The sequence below is a fragment of the Aulonocara sp. 'chitande type north' Nkhata Bay genome, linkage group LG14 (genome assembly GCF_057382095.1).
Source record: "Aulonocara sp. 'chitande type north' Nkhata Bay isolate Kocher_YH1m ecotype deep benthic linkage group LG14, A_spYH_male_GT1.1, whole genome shotgun sequence".
NCBI classification, from domain to species: Eukaryota; Metazoa; Chordata; class Actinopteri; order Cichliformes; family Cichlidae; genus Aulonocara; species Aulonocara sp. 'chitande type north' Nkhata Bay.
The window spans coordinates 5,483,149-5,503,068 of record NC_141357.1 but is presented as its reverse complement, the minus strand read 5'-3'; the positions used below and the strand labels follow the sequence as shown (position 1 = coordinate 5,503,068).

General features: G+C 40.6%; 1 protein-coding gene across 5 annotated transcripts in view; it reads left to right on the top strand.

Moving 5' to 3' along the window:
• The first annotated feature begins 663 nt into the window (after window positions 1-663).
• Window positions 664-19,920, top strand: part of fat3a (FAT atypical cadherin 3a) — a 182,592-nt gene continuing 163,335 nt past the window's right edge. For all 5 annotated transcript variants that reach the window (XM_086260683.1, XM_086260681.1, XM_086260682.1 and 2 more), the window contains exon 1: window positions 664-780. The gene's annotated coding sequence lies outside the window, so the exon portion shown is untranslated. The remainder of the gene's footprint in view (window positions 781-19,920) is intronic.

Here is a 19,920-nt window from a genome sequence, read left to right as displayed (position 1 = left end):
CTTTATGTTGTGAAAAACTGAAATTGGAAATTAGAATTATTATGCCTTATTTTGTTGATGTTTTTACATATATTCCTTTTGAAAATACTAAGATTTGTATATTTATTAATTTTTGTTTGTCTGATAGCATTTATTTAAAAAAATAAATTGGACATTTCAAACAGTTACTCACTACTTGAGTAGTCTTTTCACCAAGTACTTTTTTACTCTTACTTGAGTAACTTTTTTTGAGACTACTTTTCACTTTTACTTGAGTAATAATATTTTAAAGTAATGCTACTCTTACTTGAGTACAATTTTTGGATACTCGACCCACCTCTGCTGTCAGCCGAAAATAAAGAGACACCAAAATCAAGCATCTACGGAGGAAGGCAAGATGAACTTGTACCACAGTGATCTGAATGTTTCTACTGATGGAGGAATCCTGAAGTGTAAAGGCCTTCACTCTGCTCAGAATCAGCCAAATGCTGCAAAACGGGTTGCACATGGATAATAAACCAAAGCAAACTGCGAAAGCAAGCTGTTTAGTGACAGCTTTAGCTAAGCTGACTTGACTAAATGGAGCAAAGAATTGGTTAAATCTGTGCATCTCCGGCAGGTTGCGCTCTGCCCGTGCATCTCTGCACACGCCCCGGCCTCGTCGTGAGCGCGCGGCTCGCGGAGCAGCATCAGCAGAGCGGGGGCGCGGATCAGATCGAAGCGGACATTCTGCAGTCATTGTTGGAGGATCGTGCGGAGTTGGACGGACTTTCGTACCGAGGTCTTCTGTAGCGTGGCCGGGTGAGCTCCGCGGGAAACCGCATGTAGCTTAGGGGCTGGTGGGGGGCAAAGGTGCGAAGTGAATGCGGGGGACGGCTCTGGAGAGCCGGTAGTGCATTTTCTTTTCTCCTTACTGAAAACAGGGATGGTGAAGGTGAGATGAGCTCTAGCTGCTGCTTTCGCCGTGTTACAGCGCAGTAGGTGCGCGCTACCTCACGGTATGGAGGGAAAACGGTGGTCGGCGGGCTCCGACCATTAGTGGTCCAGTCTCCGCTGCAGCCGCCATGACTGAACCGCTGTGTAGCTGTCTTTGCTCCACCGGGACTAGCCCAGCTGTGTGGTACTGGTCATGCAACTTTAGCACACACACACACACACACACACACACACACAAAGCAGGCCTCCGTCGCACCTTTATGTGAATGATTTCTGTAATGCTGTCGCCTACAGCAGCGCTCATATCGCCGGAGCTGCAGTGCTCTGGGAGTGGAACGAAGATGATAAAAATAATCGTCGTGTTTCATGATACTGGACGCGCTCGGGAGAAATCCTCGGATGCTTCTTGTGATGTGATGCGATGCAGACGTGCTCTAGTTTCGAGGTTAACATGTGTGTTGCTGCAGACATACAGATGGAAGCAACAACTGGGACTGGTTTTAAGTGTCCCGTGGGCATTGAGGGGAGGTGTGTGAAGAGAAGCTATGTCATCAAGGTTACTAGCGGCCAGTAAGGCCGATCTTAAGGGTGGAGCTGCATTAATGAAAAAGTCTGTAGCTTGCGTGTGCGCTTTTCACCATGTGCACTGGCAGGGGCGGATCTAAAGAAATTTTGCTAGGGCGGCATGGACATCAAATGGGGTGGCAAAATCAAAACCTTTTTTAAACCCCCCCCCCCCCCCCCCCCCCCCCCACACACACACACACACACACACATATGTAGATATTACATATGGTTAAAATGAAGTATACATATTCAGTAAGTATACAGGTTTCATATAAATATAATCTAAACTTAATTTATTTTTTGTAGCCTGCATAATTAAACGTTTCAGTTACATGTGAATTTTAATTTTATGTACTGTATAGTAAATGGCCTGTAAATGGCCTGTATTTGTATAGCGCTTTTCTAGTCCCTAAGGACCCCAAAGCGCTTTACACAACCTGTCATCCACCCATTCACACACACATTCACACACTGGTGATGGCAAGCTACAATGTAGCCACAGCCACCCTGGGGCGCACTGACAGAGGCGAGGTGATATGTAAAAATTTTCCAACTGACAATCGTCAGTCCAATAACCAACAATAGGGGATATATTTGTGCAGACTTTTTGATGGGCGAAGCAATATAATCATGCACGGACTGATTTGCGCAATTACAATGTATAAGTTTTGTTTGGAGGGAATATTTTGCCTTCTTTTCTTGTTTGTTTCAGTATTAATATAGCTACTTTTGGGATTATTTATTTATTTATTTGAGATGCACCAAAGACTTAACAGTAGACTTAACAATACGGCAGAGAATCTGTTTTTTTTTTTTTTTTAATGTTCGCTGGAAGAGGCATTTTGATTTTTAAGTAACTGTTTGTAGAGCAGGGCGATATGGCCAAAAATATTTATCACGATATATATTTGAAAATTTGCAATAACGATATAACTGACGATATAATTGATGCGAGACAAAATACAACTCCACAACATTACTAGCGCAAAAAGACAACCTTCCATTTATTTTCACTTAAACAAGAAACTGGTTTTTATGTACATTAAAGCTTTATAAAAATATAACAGTGCAAATGCAAATTCCTTGCTGAAAGTTTAACCAAAAGGCATTTCCAGTAGAAATGGGCTGACATATCCTGAGCATAACCATGTATAATATCCACTGAAGTTAAAAAGAGGTGCAGTACGTATTTTTCGGACCATAAGGTGCACGGGATTATAAGGCACATTAAGCGAAACAAAGCAGTCAGATAAATCAAACTTTATTAAACTCATTCTTCTTGCTTCCTCCACTTCTGTACCATTGATTCATTAATGTTGAATTCTCTGGCAGCTGCTCTATTCCCATGTTGTTGCAGTATATTAATGACTAACCTCGTATTGTGGATGGATTATCTCAGTTGTTCTCCTGACTGAAGTTTGGTCCGTTTACAGCATCCTGCCATGCGATTGCATTTGTCTCTAACCATGAGGAACCTTAACGTTAACTTTTATAAGTGGAAAAGTGTTAGTGTTCGTCCTCCAGCTTCACTGTTTATGTTATGCTAACATAGCTGTGTCGCAAGCGATCACGTAGCACATCATTATATACCAGCTAGCCCAACTTCAGTAACCCTACAAACGTCACTGCTGTTTAGTTTCCTGTCTTCATTTATGTTGGAAGTGATAACAGAGCTGTACGTTTTAATTTTTTCAGAAATCTCTCAGTCAGAACATGCAATATCATGCTTAGGTAACTCGCGAAACTAGCGAGTTAACTTCCGCTAGCTTCCTGCTAACTTCTAACTCCGTTAAATGTAATAAATTTTGTTTTCATGGATGCCTGGAAGTTAAACTTCATAGTTACACCTGGTAAAGCAGTAATGCTGATCGTTTTATTAAAGATGAAAGAATTTAGACAGTTTTTAACTCTCAGTGATGCTGCAGTGTTCGTTTGACCTGAAGTATACTGAGTTTAGGACCCAGATTACTCCCACATTTAAGAGCATCTTAGTCCGACAAATACGACAATAACGACGGCCGCTTGCATGTTCTGCAAAAAAATGTGCTTTGTCGTGTATCTGACTGACAAACACCAAACCAGTTCCACATCACTGAAGTTGCACCATTTTTACAAACCAATTCTGGTTCATCTGTTTCACTCAACAATTGGCCATGTGCGTATGAAAACAAAGGCACTGCGCATGCGCGTTTTACTCATATTCTATCGCGATATTTCATTTTCCTATCGTTGCCTAACATTATACTGGTACTACCGTGAATGGTATAATATGGCCCAGCCCTAACTGTTTGTTTAATTTTGTATTTGTTGTTTGGTTGAGTGTGTAAGACAAACACCGGAGCTGCCTGTAAACACGGTTATAGTGGAAAAAAGAAGCCAATTTCTCTTTGTTTCCCTCCCCACCATTGTGGGTTTAAAAAAAAGAAGAAGAAAGAAATAAAATGTTTGTTTTTTTCTGAACTAACTTTCTTTCTTTCTGTTATGAGTTTCAGTAAATGAGTCGCTGCATTTTGGTGCACTCTGAGGAGGGTGCATTTGTTCACAGCTGGAAGAGTGTGCTGTTGAAACAGCGGTATTATTTTTTCTGTTGACTGCTTCTGTAAGCTTCAACCAACATTATTAGCAAACGTACTCATGGGGAAATGATAAATAAATGAATCGCTCTTGTAAAAATGATGGGTATAGGCTCACCCTATTGTCAATAGTCAATATATTCGTCTAATCGCCCAACTTTACTGTATAGCCTGTATAATAAATAAATATGTAGCCTAATAAGTATAAAATCCAGAAAGCTACACAATTGAGGTGGTTCATTCACAAACACAAGTCTAAGTTTTTTGTTAGAAAAAAATAAAATTGTTACATGCTTACACTTAAACAAACCTATATGGAAAAGATATATATAAATCTTATAAAGTTTGTATCTGTCTTGTGTGAAACTTGTATGAAAAGCATACAAGAGTGAAAACAGATATAAGATCCCTTGAAAAATTATATAATGAAACTTGTATGTTCTGGATACTTACTAAAACAATGTATGAAAGTAATGAGAAAGTGGCCACTTTCATGAGTAAATCATATAAGTTTTTACTATTTCTTTTCCATATGGGAAATGTCAGAAATTCTGCACTGTCATGAAAAATTTAAACCTAAGTTTTTCATGCTTTGTTGAATTAAACCAGAGATTCCCAAAGTGTGGGGCCCGCCCCCCGGGGCAAAAAAAAAGCAACAAAAAAAAACACGCTTGGAGACTGATGGCATAGTGGACAGGTTTTTGATGGGGCTCCCAGACAAATGCAAAGCAGGAGATGAAGCATCGCCAAATATGTTTCCAAACCAACTTCCTTCCAAGCCAAAGACTAGAAAATATGGTGAAGCATGTCTTCCCTTTGGCTTCACCTGCACAAGTGCCAAGGGAGGTCTCCCCTGCAGAATTGGTTTTCCCTGCATCGGGAGCAGCGCTGGGCTCTCCAAATCACGGACAGACAGTATCCCACATTCTTGATTTTTAGTTCACAAACACTTCTTGTAATGACTAACTTACTCCTGACATTTTGGAGATGTTAGCTCTTTATACAGTAAAGTTACAGTGGGATACAGGGGGCATTATTCTTGTAAAACAAAGGGGGGCCTAGCAAAAAAAGTTAACCCACTTAGTTCCAGATTATAATTGGCCATATTTGACTGCTTTTGATTTTACATTTATATTTCACCTTTAAATGTTTTTTTTTTTTTGCCTTGTGTGGTATCATTGTTTTCAGCACAATCTTATGTCTGCATGTACAGTTATTTTTTCATTTCATTGTTTTTTTGGGGGTTTTTTTTGTACAACCATTAAAAAAAACTACTAAAACTAAAATGAGAGAACAATCAGCTGTCATAATAAGATGTCCCACAAATTATTTTTGCCAGTAAAAAAAAAAAAAAAAAAGTTTGTCCGCCACAAGGCAGGGGAGAACACCACAGGGATAAACCCTGCAGGCCTGACAACAGGCGTATGATTCCTCCGGTTTTCCACCTGGAGACATTGTTCAGTGGAGATGGTGTCTTCCTTTGTGACGTTCATTAGTACCCTTACTGACACAAAGCAAAACAACAATCACACAACACACTAGCTATGCACTCCACCCTAAACGTTACACATCTCTTTCTCTCTCTCGCCCGCTGGATCTCGCTGCCGTCACTCCCAAATTTTTCACATCATTCCGAAACAATAAAATACCACATGATGCCACTTTTTTTTATTTGTCGACATGATACATTTTTCCACCAATAGCAATGAGGTGCCTTTTTTTTCTCTACTGTTTAGTATTCAGAAAAAGCATTGCATATATATATATATTAGGGAGAGAGAAAGACTGCTATGTCAGCTTAAATCGGTCATGTGCGTATCTGCACACATCTGCTACTGTGTGTGTGTATGCCAGAAAGATGGAGAGAGTATGAAGGTGCTTCCTCCTCCTCTCACCTTTCATCAGGTAGACAACACCAGCTAGGCATCCACTGTTAATTGGCTCTGCCCTGCCAGAGTCCGTGCAGCTCCTTTTCCACTCCTCCTTTCCCAACAGTTCCTCCCTTCATCATCACCTCTTATCATACTAAACAATTCCTTCTTTACACCCTTGTCCTTTACCTGTTATGCAAGGTCTAATTGGAATACAGTAGCTGCTTTAGACTGCAGTGTGGCAGGTTTAATTATAGCTTTTTGTACATACTAAAAGATATCATCTTGTATGAGATATTTCTCATATTTTATTTGTAGATTTGTTTAAACCTGGTTATTAAGTTTGTGGGAGTGATGCAACTATAAGCCTTTTTGTCTAAACTTTGTCCCATGTGAGTGAATTACTCAGAGTAAACACTAACAGAAAACTGCAATTCAATATTCATATTTAGGACACAAAATACTTAGATTTATGCTGTGGAATGTAACATGATGAGTTCTTCTTTTGAAACGCTTTTTTTTTGGTTTTGTTTTGTTTTTCTATGTGTGCTACAACTTGCCTTGAGGCAACAGTTGCTAAGATTTGGCCCCATTTATAAATTGAATTAAATTGAAAAAAAAAACCCCATACTATATGTATGTTTGAACAACCACGTCTTATACTTACAGAGAATGGTAGGAATAATTTCCTGAAGCACTTTTTATGGTTGAGTCAGTCTGAGGAAGGAGCTCTGCTGCCTCAGAACTGTCTTGTGTAGGAGGTGTCATGAGTTGTCCATGATACAGAGGAAACACAAGTGAACTGAGCTGGAGATGTTTTGTTGTGCCTCTGAGTGGTAATTATCGTGTGTGATGTGGGATTTAAAAATTTAGAGATTTGCCTTTAAAGATGGCAGAAATGTTTAGATTACCTTCGTTTTCCAGGTACTTTTGATGATAATGTGGCATGTGCATATTTCATTACCTAAACCTAAACTTGTTAGATTGGTGCTGATTTAGAGCTGCATCATTTTTGCAATCAAGTGAAACAGGTTTGTAGTCATATTTATTAACAATTCAGCCTCATGACTAACATTTTCCTTTCACAATAAAGCCTAGCAGCTCTGAGCAATTTCTGACAGTGTAACATTGCTGGATGAGGCTGGGCTTCCGATGTTAGACGGGATTTTTTTTTTAGCAGTATACTGATAGATGTTCCAGCCTTGACGTTGTTTCTGTGTTCTTGTGGCTGCATATCAGGACACGGGCTGCATTGCTGCAGATAATATGTGAGAGCACTTTGCAGAGCACTGTAGGACTGGCTGCAGTGGCTGATCCTCCCCACTGAGCACACTGACCTCCACATGGAAGAAAGAGAGGAGGGGGAGGAGAAGATGCAGCTATTCTCTCTATTCTTTTTGTTCTCCTTCTCTCCAAGTGCCTTGCTCCACAGGCTGGCTGCTTGGAAATGGCATTGCTGCAACCCCTCCTCCTTCTTCACTCTCCCCCTGCTTTTCCTGCATCTCTGGGGTCCCAAGAGCTTTGTGAGCGTCTGTTTGAGCCAAATGCCAGCACTCTGCATGCCCTCTCCCCCCTTCCTTCATCTTCCTGCGTGTGTATGAGAGGGAGAGAGTTGGGGGATTTCTTTGGATGCCTTCTTTATCCATGATGGGGGTTGCCTGTTGCTGTGTTCTAGTGCTTCATCCCCAGCGTTTGTGCAATTGGCGTGTGAGTAAGAGAATGTTATTGTTCACAGTTTCACCATAAGCTCTTTTCACACATGTACTGCAGCTCTACTGCATCCCAGTCCTTTGTCTATGACACTGTGCTTAGCACCACAAATTAGTTTAAAAAAAAAAACAAAAACGAATTTTTTTCCCCATGATCTGATGGGATGCTTACATTTAAACATACACTTCAAATAAACTGAAACATCAAGGAAATCGAGCTAAAAAGTTGGTAATCTATGTACCATCAATATATCTTAACTCAACAACCAGCTGACATATCCTTTGAAACCTGACAGCTAAATTGCCTAGATGTGAGGCTTGTGAGGCTTTCACTGTGAACATATCAGAAATTTTACATCTAAATGTAGGGATGGGTATTGATAAGATTTTCACGATTCCGATTCCATTTTCCATAAATTATTCTGTAGCAATTGTAGGCAGGGACATTACTGGATATTCTTGTGTAAACAAGAATATCCAGTAATGTCCCTGCCTACAATTAAACACATTCACTTACTGAAAATCGGGGGCACCTGCTGTGGCAAATCGGGGGCACCTGCTGTGCAAGCCTTTTACCACAAACTTAGTCACTGCTCGGTGACATTCGTCTATCCTGCCTGAAAGGAGACGCTACCGGTAGACTGCAGCGAGAACTGCCAGCATCTGAGGCAGCCAGACTCTGTCTCTCTCATCATGGTCACCTAAATGCACAGTAATAGCAGGTAGGGCTGCTCAATTAATCGAATTTTAATCACGATTACGATCTGGAATTTCAACGATCATTAAAAATGACTGAGCCGATTATTAGCCCCTCCCTCATTTATCCGCGACACCTTAAAGGCCGGTCCGTGAAAATATTGTCGGGCATAAACCGTCCGTGGCGCAAAAAAGGTTGGAGACCGCTGATTAAGAGGACCCGAGGGAAGCTCGGAAAGCTAAGCAGAAGTTATTTGGAGAGGAGAGTGACTGCTGTTGGTTGAAAAGAGAGGTAAAAAAACTTCAGTGGTGTTGCACACTATTTTATATTATTTTTTAAAGTCATTGTTAACCCTTTAAAGCCGGTCAGAGCAGCACGCTCTGTGTTGTGTAACTATTTTTAAATCCCTGTAGAACCTGAACCGTGTAAGCTAGCGCAATAATTTGTTTTGCATATGAAACCGGAGGAGTTGTACTTACATCTGATGCCATCAGCTTGTCCTCGGTCACGGTTTCCTTCCACATAAAGCTTTGCAAAAATTGCATAAAAAGCGCTTGCAGGAACAAAACCATAATATTCCAGAAACAGGCTTTGCCGATTCGATCAGCTGTCTCCAACCTTTTTTGCGCCAGGACCAGTTTATAAGGTGTCGCGGATAAATGAGGGAGGGGCTAATAATCGGCTCAGTCATTTTTAATGATCGTTGAAAGCCCAGATCGTAATCGTGATTAAAATTCGATTAATTGAGCAGCCCTACTGCCAGGTAAATGACGCTCCGCAACGTGGTGACGTCATTCGGGGCGACTGGAATCGATAAGGGAATCGTTTGCAAAAATGGCAAACAATTCCAAGGAATTGGAACAGTGGGAACCGGTTCTCAACAAGAACCGGGTTTCGATACCCATCCCTATCTAAATGTGTGCGTTTAGTCTAGTAAATAGGTGTCAAACTCTGGCCCGCGGGCCAAATTTGGCCCGCAAAGCCATACCAAGTTACTATTAGAGCTGGCCTACTGGTATTATACAGCTAATATATATATATATAGTTTAGTATTAAGCTTTGCTTGTTCCATATTCAGTTTTTCAGCAAAACTTGTTTGAGTCCATAAGAAAAGATTCATTCTTATATCTGGAGGAAGATTTTTTATTAAATATTAACGTTAGCCCGCGACTTTGTTCCAGTTTTGAATTTTGGCCCACTGTGTATTTGAGTTTGACACCCCTGGTCTAGTATTTGCTTTTTTTAATGCCACGCATATCTAGATGCACCTTGACTGGCTTCAGGTCCTGCCTGTAGCAGTTGCCACACACACCGCAAGCTGGATGCAAAGCCTCCTCATTCATGGCAATTGTGAAACTTACTTCTCAGGACATTAGCTGTATTACCATTATTTATCCACCTTTCTGCTTAATAACCACTTGCTGAATTTCTGTTGCTAGAAATCAGATGAATATGGGCAATTAAATGGTTGTCCGTTTTTTTGAATTTATCATTTCAGTAGAAAGTAAATGCCAGTTCAATTCACTGATGCCCACTAAGCTAGCAACTCTATGGCAGACGTACGTTACTAAGATATGAAATGCATTCTTCTTGCTTCCTCCACTTTTGTACCATTGATTCATTAATGTTGAATTCTCTTGCTGCTGCTCTATTCCCATGTCATACTGCATGACCGATAGAATTTGAAATCTGCTTCATGAGCATGTCTCTTAACAGGTGCCATTTTTGGGTCCTTATACACACGCAATACGGTAATATTATGTTGAAGCACGGTACGTATTAATCTGCAAGGCTCCTGACTATGGTAGCTGTAATGCTCCAACAGTCCGTCAAGCGGTGTGGCTTCATTGCTTACCGAAGTCATACTAAAACATTTTGACAGATTTTTGAGTGCTGTGTAACATAAATCTGTTCACGTTCAGTAAGCACAAATAGAATTCATACATAAGGCACACTTTTGAGGAAATGAAAGGATTTTAAGTGCACCTTATAGTCCGAAAAATACGGTACTGAAAACGTTCTTGTGCTTAAAGTGCTTCGCTGAACTGAAATTTAAACTTAAAATATCTCAAGATATATAAAATAAAAAGAAAGTCAAAATTAAAAGTGCCTCAAAGGCTTTGAACTGAACATCTCAATATCTGATTGGTTTAGACCACAATATGGGCATAATGGCTCCCAGGGCTCAAAAAATTTCAAAATCCCTGGTACCCCTTCGGGCAGGCACTCTTCAGTTTTTGGTAGCCGAAAATAAATTTAAGTAGCCCGAATTTTAAAAAAACAAACAAACAAAAAAAAAGGACAATTTTTTGATTGATGTTTTGTTTCCTTTACAGTATTATTAAGTATAATATTGTAAAGGAAACAAAACAGCAATCAAAAAATAGTTAAAACACAAATTACAAAAACTGTATAAAAATTACAATCATCAACTCAAATATTTGGTTCTAATTGAACAGAAATTTATATGAACTTGTTAGAACTGTGTAGAACATGAATCAGTCTGTGTCAGATCCTGAATTTGAAATTTCCACTGAAATCACGGGTAAGAGGTAAGTGGAACCAAGATCTAGGACATTTGCTTTTTGAAGTTTGCAAAGACTGCTAAATATTGCCAATGGTAGTTCACTCTTTGTAACATAGTATGCTGTTCTAAACAGCTTTTTCAGGACTTCTTGTTGTGCTTGGTTTATTTTTAGTATGTTTTTTGCAATTGGTGTTTGTTCTAGGAAAGATACTGCAGACTGAGCAATAACGCACTTTTGCATTTCTCATGGGTTCTGATGAGGGGTCTTTCTTAAAATTACTGGTCCCAATAACAAAGGCGCTTGTCAACTCAGAAATCGAGGGAAACTCAACACACCCGGCAGAACATTAAATGTTATTATGTTATTTAGCTTACTATATTCCAACCACAGAAATTCTTTTGACCATGAAACCAAAAAAGCTGCGCTTTGTTTTTGCCTCATAGTCTGATTTGTCATAACTTTTCCATTTTGTGGTAGGCTTTTCTTTGACTGTCCCTTCTTCACCCTGACCTGTCTTATTTGGCTCTGCAGAACTAAAATTCCTGCGTAAATCCATCTGCATTTACACACGTACTTACATAACGGTCAGCGATTCTCTGAGCAATTAACCTCTATGACATGTTTAAGCTTGCTGCGGGAGATTTCACTTGTCATGTTTGAATAGTAAGCTAACGATTGATAAGACTATGCCAGAGGAATTAGTGCGCAATTAATCTGTCATTCACCAATCAGTACTGCTGATCTCTATACACAGTTCGTGCAATCGCAAAGTGAAAGTGAAAGCAAAAAACAAGCCCAAATTCAAACGCCATTTCAAATGTCACATATTGACAGTGGTTCATCGATGCCAATGACATAATTACCCAGCTACATTTGCGAAAGAATGCAAAAGCATTGACATATATTTTTCCTTCCTACGATAGCTTGATGGGCAGGACTGAGATGGATTTTTGTAGCCCGACTGGAAAAATCGCTAGCCCGACGTCCCGGGCGATTTTGTGAGCCCTGGTGTCTGTTGTTAACCACACAGAGATTTTAAGAATTGCAGTCTTTTTTGTTTGTTTGTTTGTTTTTTCACTCGAATGGCTGGTCGCAGCGGTGCAGCCTAGGATCTGTTTTGGCGGAACATTGGCAGAATATGCAGGTGTCACCATGCACTATTGGATTATTGTGGGGAAGCCTTCCTTCGTCATTTCCCTTTTCTGCCAACTGTGCAGAGACACTTGCATGACACAGAAATCAATCGAACAGCAGCAGCACGGAGTCGGTGCTGCGGCGCTTCAGCAGCACAGTTAGGCCATGATAGGGCATAATGTTGTCTGCTGTTGGCCACACATAGACTTTCAGAGTTGCATAGACTTTCTTTCTTTCACTCGAACGGCTGGTCGCACTGGTGCGACCTAGGATTTTTTTTAGTCGCACCATTGAGAAATTAGGTCGTATTTGGGACCAAATTGGGGAGTTAGTCAGTAGGGGAACAATTGTAATGGTTGTAATGGCTCAATGTGGGGAAAAGTATCATAACTCATAATAATTTCTATTTAGAGCCCCAGGAGATTTTCGTAGTGTACAGGTTGTGATCAGTTGATCTGCTGCTGTTTGTGGATTTCAGAATTTAACAAGATGTAAGGGGGTGTTTAATGAGTTCTCCTGCCTGATTTTCATCCTCAACACTGACAGTACACTGTGTATGTCTTTATATTAGACAGTACACAGCAAATCCAGCATGTCCAAATTAACACTGTCAGATTTGATTTCAACACCATTAAAGTGTCTATATGGGTCCACACCAGAGAGTGTTAATTTAACTCTTTTTGGAGAGTTGGTACGTTAACTGTTTGGAGTTGATAATTTAACACTTACTAATGCTAACTAGGTGTTAAGAGTTTATATATTAACTCTCAAACAATATTTTAGTTTAACTACGTAAGAGTTATCTTCTAATTAATTCTAAAAAGCGGGAATTTTACTGTTCTGAACTTTTAGAAATTTCTTTTGGAAATAAACATTTACTAAAAAGACGCAATGTTTTTTTTTTAAATAAACATTTATTCTGAACTGTGCACCACAATTTCAAAACATTTTCTTAAAGATGTAACAGTGTACATGTTCTCACTTTCATTAGAATTTTGTTTATCAAAAGGTCTGACATAGATGAGCTGGTAAATGCAAATAACTGCATTCTCATCACTTATTTCTTCAATACAATATGCATGTCCTTCATTCATCCCTTTGTGGAACTTCAACGCACTTCTGCTCTCCCCCATATTCCATCTTCACAAGCATATCCTATGTGGAGATTGAATAAAAATTAGTTGACACTAATTAATGGCACAAATAATCCAGTAAACAATTGCAGCACAGTAAAAAAAAAGAAATCCTTTTTGAGCCATTACTTGTGTAAAGTATTTTCCCAAAAGACAAGGACACAGGCAGCAGGTAATACTGAACTAAATGTAAAACCTCAACCTTTTTCATTTTTACCTAAACCGTGTGCACAAAACTCTGGAGGGATCTAAATCCTAATGTAGAACCCAGTGAGGACATCTGCTACTGCTGTTTGCTCGTTTTTTTTAATTTTTTTTATGGGAGTTCATTTTCAGGCTTCAAATAGCACCATTATACCAACATTTCACATTCTAGACATTGTTTTAGGTGTATTTGACCAAAAATGTGACTGAAAATTCACATGCAAGCTTTTTTTCAAGGCTGTGGTATTTGCCTGCAAACAATACCTTTCAGCTAGCTAAAACAGAATATTATGCTATCACCGAGCAACATGGCTAATGCCTTTCACACAGCTTTGTCTCAACTCCAAAGAGCCACAGAAGTAAAAGCTAATAATAATAATAATTGAAACAATCTTTGAAAAAATGACTTACCAAGCATTGCAAACAACTCAAATATGTAGAGCAAAATGTTCTGAAACGGCTTCACTTCAGCTTCGATTGGAGCCTATGGTGCTGGGGGCGGAGTCTGTAAATTTACTCTATTGGTGTCATAGCCCCTGTAGGAGTTCAGAGTTAAGAGGTCAAGAGTTAATGTTTCCATTGTAACACCTCCAGATTTGACATAGAAACACTCATTTTTAACACTCGATTTTAACTACTATCATTTTACACCTCAGAGTTACATTAAAAGAATGTGACTCTACTTAGAGTAAAATTAACTCTACTTTTGCAAGAAGACTACTAACACCAAAACATTTAACACTTTTGAATTTGCTTTGTACAGTGGTCCCCGCCATAACGTGGCTCACCTTTCGCAGTCTCGCTCTTTCGCAGATTTTTTTTGTGCAATTTTCCTTGGTTTTTTTTTGTTTGTTTTTTTATAGCGCATTGTGTTCTGTGTCTTGATTGGCTGTAGACCACAGTACAGAGTGCGTTCAGCTTGTCAAATTTACTTAAATATTCAATCGCTCGCTAGCAATGTGACTCTGAAGTTCTTAGTTTTTAATAGGGATGTGCGGATCAATACTGAAATATCAATTCCTCTGATACCAGTCATTTATGTTCTAGAATCGATTCTCACATTAAAATATCAATACTTTAGTAATTTAGGCTAAATTTGTAGTTTATCATTAACAGGAACACAGTGGAAAGAACTTATTTCATTCGGATTGTCTACATTGGAAGGAACTACTCTCTCTTCTGCCTTTCATAGTCATGTGCGAAATACAGCTGTATAAATGTGTCGCTGCCCCTTGGCGTGCACACTCACAACAATGGCTGAGCGTAATTGGAGTTATGTGTGGACGTATTTTACATCCACAAACAGCTGAGACGTGGTTTGCGATACATGTGGCAAGAAAGTGAGGTGTTGTGGCACCACCACAAATTTGTCAAACACCTCAGAGTAAATCGTATTACAGAATATGACGAGTGTATGTTGAGGCGAACTGAAGAGGAGTGGACAGGGACAGGTGCTGCTAGGGCGAGACAGACGTCTCTCACGGAGTCCTTTAGTGCTGCAGGCAGGCAAGGTGTTCAAATAGTGCACAATTCAGCTTTTTTATTTCTATATGATGAATTCTGTATTATTAAGTGATAAGAACAAGTAATCATTATGACGCTATAATTTGAGATACAATAAATAAAATACGTTTTTATACAAAGTATCGGCATCGGATCAGTATCGTAGATGCCACCCTGAATTTTACTTGGTATCGGATCTTTATTGCCTAAAGAAGGGCATCAAAAAAGCCAAACACCATTACAAAAAGAAGGTAGAAGAACACTTCTCCAACTCCAACCCCCGACGCATGTGGCAAGGACTCCAGACCATTACAGACTACAGGACCACCAAACCCTCCCCCGCATCCTCTGATGTCTCCTTCCTCAATGAGCTCAACAACTTTTATGCTCGTTTTGAGCGAGGGAATCCCACAACCGTAACTGAAGCAGACGTGACGCCAGACCACCAACCTCTGACTCTCTCCCCCACCGATGTAGGAGCGGTGCTGAGCAGGATCAATGTCCACAAGGCTGCAGGTCCTGATGGCATCCCCGGGCGTGTTCTCAGAGCATGTTCTGGGGAGCTTGCAGGAGTGCTCACAGACATATTCAATCTGTCCTTGGCCCACGCTGTGGTACCGGCCTGCTTCAAATCCACCTCCATCGTCCCGATACCCAAAAACTCCAACCCATCTTGCCTCAATGACTACCGCCCAGTAGCACTCACCCCCGTCATCACTAAGTGCTTAGAGCAGCTGGTCCTAGCACACTTCAAATCCTGTCTCCCCCCCACCCTGGAACCCCACCAATTCAGAACAGGAGCACAGAGGATGCAGTCTCCATCGAACTGCACTCTGTCCTCTCACACCTAGACAACAACAACACCTACGCCAGAATGCTGTTTATAGACTTCAGTTCAGCATTCAATACAATCCACCCCTCACAACTCATCAGGAAACTGACAGACCTGGGCATCAGTTCCCTCATCTGCAAATGGTTACTGGACTTCCTGACCAACCGCCCCCAACATGTCCGGCTGGATAACCACTGCTCATCTACCATCACAATGAACCCCGGTGTACCACAAGGCTGTGTGATGAGCCCTTTCCTCTACTCCCTCTTCACCCACGACTGCAGACCTGCTGATGGTTCCAACACCATCATTAAGTTTTCAGATGACACCACGGTGATTGGCCTCATCAGGGACAACGATGAGGCCGCCTACAGGGAGGAGGTGGATTGTCTGGCTGAGTGGTGCGACAGAAACAACCTGCTGCTTAACACCGAGAAGACCAAGGAGCTCATCGTGGACTACAGGAGGAATGCTGACCCACATCCACCCATCCACATTAAGGGGACGGCTGTGGAGCGTGTGAGCAGCTTCAAGTTCCTGGGAGTCCACATCCCCGAGGATCTCACCTGGACGACCAACTGCTCCAAGCTGGTCAGGAAGGCTCACCAGCGCCTCTTCTTCTTGAGGACTCTGAGGAAGAACCACCTGTCCTCAGACATCCTGGTGAACTTCTATCGTTGCACCATCGAGAGCATCCTGACCAACTGTATAACAGTCTGGTACGAGAACTGCTCTGCCTCGGACCGGAAGGCGTTGCAGAGGGTCGTGAAAACTGCCCAGCGCATCACCGGAGCACCACTTCCTGCCATGAAAGACATCTACAGGAAGCGGTGTCTGAAAAGGGCTGGGAAAATCATCAAAGACCCCAGTCACCCATCACATGGACTCTTCACCCTCCTGCCCTCTGGGAGGCGCTACAGGAGCCTCCGGACTAAGACCACCAGGTACCGGAACAGCTTCTTCCCCACAGCCGTCAGACTCCTGAACTCTGCCTCCTGACATCTGACCCACGTTAACACATGGACTGAACATACACACACCCACAATGGACAACTGTACCCTCAAACACACAATAATAACATGGACTGAACCACCACTCACAACCACTAGCACTTTATATAGCCTCTGTAGGAATTATATCTCACTTATCTTAACTGCACTACTGTATAGCTCTGTGTAAATAGTCATTCTGTACATTTGATAATTTTTAATCCTACAACTGTTTACAACTTGCATAGTTCCCATTTCTGTATAACTGTATATCTCAGATTTCTTTAAAGTTATTTATTTCATATTCTGTATAGTTTTTAATATTTATATCCTGTTCATAGCCTGTACATACAGTAAAGCGCTATATAAATACAGGCCATTTACCAGGCCATTTACATAGCTTGTACTCACTACAGCCTGTACATACTTATAGTTATAGAATATTCACAACATACTTCATATCGTGTACATTATAACATACCATAATAGACCCATTTCTGTAATATACTCACATATCTATATTATTGCTAATATATATTGTAATATATCTACTGTATATCACTAAAGCACTTCTGGATGGATGCAAACTGCATTTCGTTGCCCTGTACCTGTGCATGTGCAATGACAATAAAGTTGAATTCTATTCTATTCTATCGAATAGGAAATCAGTGGTATCGCACATCACTAGTTTTTAAGTTGAATCCCCAACAAACACAACAATGTCGACGAAACGTTTTGCACCGTTGTACCTTTGGTTTCATTCTATAATACTGGACTTATTTTTCTACGAAGGCTTGAACGTGAAAGTGTTTAAACAAGAGAAAAGTGTGAAAATCTTCTGGCCTGTCTGAGAAAAGTGTATAAAGTGTGTAGTGAGGGGTTTTACAGCCTTAAAACATCTGTAATAATTGTTGGCTGCAGTTGGCTATTTCACCTATCGCGGGTTATTTTTAGAACGTAACTACGATGACAAACGAGGGACCACTCTATACAGTTTGTATGAAGGTGGAATTCATTCAATGGATCTAAGCATTATCAGCTAAAAATCATATGAATCTCTGTTACAATTGATGTAACCTCTGACCTTGAAACCACAGCCACTGCACTAGTCACACACAATCTAACCTGTTTATCCTGCATTAACCTGCAGAGTATTTTTATGCAGCCTTTAAATAAAGATCCGTAATCTAAGTGATCTAAGCGAACTGAGTTAGTTTACCTCAGTTTATTTTGCAGCATGTTTCACAATATGAAAAGACATAATGTCACACGTACAGACCTAATATCTAATTTAGAAACATGAGGAGTTACATTTAAGCTTTAAACGTCCAGTTTATCAAATACCACTGAGCAGTCCTTACCTTTAAATCTAACCGCTCGTCTTGCTCTCCGTCTTTCTTATCTTTCTCTATCTCTGAGTGAAGTTAGCTCTCTTTCTTTTCTTTCCCTGTAAAATACAGCAGCTGGGCCAACACATTGTGTGACAAACTGCGCACAAAATTTGGCACACATCATCTCTTTTTATGCAGCATCCTCTGGTGATTAACACATGAACAGGATTACCATTTATGCCTTACTGTTTAGGCTAAAATTGGTGTAATGTTTGGAAGCTCACAGTGAAAAAACAATAACTTAACCCAAATGCGTTAAAGTAAAAGTAACAAGCTCATTGTGAAAATGTAGGAGTAGAAAGTACAGGTCACGGTGGTTAGCACTGTTGCCGCACAGTTGTTGTTTACAGTGGGGCAAAAAAGTATTTAGTCAGCCACCGATTGTGCAAGTTCCCCCACCTAAAATGATGACAGAGGTCAGTAATTTGCACCAGAGGTACACTTCAACTGTGAGAGACAGAATGTGAAAAAAAAAATTCATGAATCCACATGGTAGGATTTGTAAAGAATTTATTCGTAAATCAGGGTGGAAAATAAGTATTTGGTCAATAACAAAAATACAACTCAATACTTTGTAACATAACCTTTGTTGGCAATAACAGAGGTCAAACGTTTACTATAGGTCTTTACCAGGTTTGCACACACAGTAGCTGGTATTTTGGCCCATTCCTCCATGCAGATCTTCTCGAGAGCAGTGATGTTTTGGGGCTGTCGCCGAGCAACACAGACTTTCAACTCCCGCCACAGATTTTCTATGGGGTTGAGGTCTGGAGACTGGCTAGGCCACTCCAGGACTTTCAAATGCTTCTTACGGAGCCACGTCTGGCACTGCGGGATTTGATTCCCTGCCGTTGTAGTGTGTTACTGATGGTGACCTTTGTTACTTTGGTCCCAGCTCTCTGCAGGTCATTCACCAGGTCCCCCCGTGTGGTTCTGGGATCTTTGCTCACCGTTCTCATGATCATTTTGACCCCACGGGATGAGATCTTGCGTGGAGCCCCAGATCGAGGGAGATTATCAGTGGTCTTGTATGTCTTCCATTTTCCGATGATTGCTCCCACAGTTGATTTTTTCACACCAAGCTGCTTGCCTATTGTAGATTCACTCTTCCCAGTCTGGTGCAGGTCTACAATACTTTTCCTGGTGTCCTTCGAAAGCTCTTTGGTCTTGGCCATGGCGGAGTTTGGAGTCTGACTGTTTGAGGCTGTGGACAGGTGTCTTTTATACAGATGATGAGTTCAAACAGGTGCCATTCATACAGGTAACGAGTGGGGGACAGAAAAGCTTCTTACAGAAGACCTTACAGGTCTGTGAGACCCAGAGATTTTCCTTGTTTGAGGTGACCAAATACTTATTTTCCACCCTAATTTACGAATAAATTCTTTACAAATCCTACCATGTGAATTCATGGATTTTTTTTTCACATTCTGTCTCTCACAGTTGAAGTGTACCTCTGGTGCAAATTACTGACCTCTGTCATCATTTTAAGTGGGGGAACTTGCACAATCGGTGGCTGACTAAATACTTTTTTGCCCCACTGTATATGTTGTTGTTTCTGTGGCTGTGGCTGTATAAAGCTGCTGCTTTTTAAAAATCCAACACCAAGTTTTTAGATCCAGTTTTTACAAAAACTTAAATCAGAGTGAAAATTGTCTGTGGAAATTTTAAAAATATTGTTTTAATTAACCAGTGTGAGATACATGAATTTGCAAAAGTCTCTTTTTCTAATTGTAGCATTGTACTGAACATTCAGACTGCAGCTTTAGTGGGCACTGTCCGTTGATTCCACTTGTCTGCACTGGTCACATCTAATTAAAGCTAGTTCACTGAGTATCCTTACAACAGGCTGTTGTCAGGTTTGGTTGGTCTCTGC